The sequence below is a fragment of the Lepidochelys kempii genome, chromosome 4 (assembly GCF_965140285.1).
Source record: "Lepidochelys kempii isolate rLepKem1 chromosome 4, rLepKem1.hap1, whole genome shotgun sequence".
Classification (NCBI taxonomy): domain Eukaryota; kingdom Metazoa; phylum Chordata; order Testudines; family Cheloniidae; genus Lepidochelys; species Lepidochelys kempii.
Window position 1 is genome coordinate 31557510 of NC_136383.1, and position 1943 is coordinate 31559452.

The window sequence follows — 1943 nt, forward strand, 5'->3', positions numbered from 1 at the left end:
TTATAGGTGTTTGTCTCTGTCTGAGGGATTGGAGCAAATGCGGTTGTATCTTAGAGCTTGGCTGTAGACAATGGATCGTGTGGTGTGTCCTGGATCGAAGCTGGAGGCATGTAGGTAAGAATAGCGGCCAGTAGGTTTCTGGTATAGCATGGTGTTGATGTGACCATCGGTTATGAACACTGTAGTGTCCAGGAAATGGACAGTTAGTATGGACGCTCCTCACACATTTGTGCTTTACGGAGTAGCCTAGAACAGGTGTTTTCAACCTTTTTCTTTCCGAGACCCTTCAACTTGCTATAAAAACTCCACGGCTCACTGTGCCACAACAACTGTTTTTCTGCATATAAAAGCCAGGGCCGGCATTAGGGGGTAGGTAGCAAGCAGGGCAGTTGCCCAGGGCCCCACATCACAATGGGACCCGTGAAGCTAAGCTGCTCAGGCATTAGCTTCAGCCCCTGGTAGTGGGGCTCAGGGTGGAGGGGCTCCAGCCTTCTACCCTGAGTCCCATGGCATCTGATGCCAACCCTGCTTGGGGACCACCTGAAACCTGCTTGAGGCCCCTCAGGGGGTCTCAGACCCCAGTTGAGAACTGCTGGCCTAGAACAAGTCTGCAGGGACTATCCACAGTAGCCTTTACTACACGTTAAGTACCTTGAGTTGCAAACAAACCTTATAAGGGAATGTAAATATGTCTGGTAGCAAAACACTGAGTGCACAAGCACTGGCATTTTGCCTGGCCCTTCCCCGCATGCAAGAGAGGGAAGAAGCCTTCTTTCACCCTTTTCCCCTTGTGCACTCACACAGGGCTGGGTGCAGTTTGACCTAGAATGTGTATCCTTCCATCTCCAATCCATATCCAAATCTTCAGCAGCTGACAAGGCTCATAGCACCATACTTCCTCAACAGAAGTCTTCAGGCACCTCTGAATCCCACTAGCTTCTGCCCCTCTTCCACCACCCATCAGTAGGTGTGGCCCTCATGGCTCCATCATTCAAGATAACGATTGGCAGTAGCTAAAGCTACACTTGTTCCTCTGTCCTTCCCTATTGATCCTTGTTGTCTATTCTTTTACCTGTCCTCTATGTTGATATTCTGGTGGCCAGGGATGGGTCATCTGCAGCTGCAGCAGAGTAGCTGTTCTTCTGCTTTTGTCTTACCCACCTTGAGGTCATGCCACTGGCTGAATGTGGTGAAAGCCTAGGAGGGAGCCTAGACGTTAACTCAACCAGTTTAGCACATAGTGAATTAAAACATGCCTAGTTTAGAAGTGTTAGCTAGCACAATCTTTAAATTCTTGTCAGGAGAAAGCCCAGATGGAGGAAGGGAGGAGGCTGACTATAAACTGAAGGGACAATCATCCCAACGCTTGAGTGTATATTTGCAATGGAAGGCAACTGAGGGCCAGATTTGTAGTGGTATTTAGGCATCTAAAGGTGCTGGTAGGTACCCAGTGGGATTTTCAGAAGTGCCTGGGTACCTAACTCCCAGGGGCACCAGATTAATGAAATGAGTTTTAAAAAAAAACTGACATATACCAGTCTAACATTTTCATGCAGACAAGGCCTACATCTTGAGGATCTGTACTCTGTTAATCAGCTGCATGGGGATATATGCCATGTTAAAATGAGATGGCCACAGATAGAGAATGAAGATCTTCTGTTGCTTCTAAATGAGAGGCTTTTTTCAGAAGTGTTTAGAAACTGTTCTAGAAAGGTGCTAAAGGCCATTTTAGATTCCAGTATAGACAAAACCTGACTAGTTTATAATCTGTGCAATAAAGCCATGTATATAGCAATAAAGCTATGCCTGTATATAACTCAATTTGAAGCCAATTTGAAGGCTTGGGGGAGGTAGACAGGAGTAAGCACCAGAACACTACTTTCCTCATTAACTGAGTGTTTAAAAGAGTAAATGGTTAAATTCAAAACAAAGTGCACAAGGTC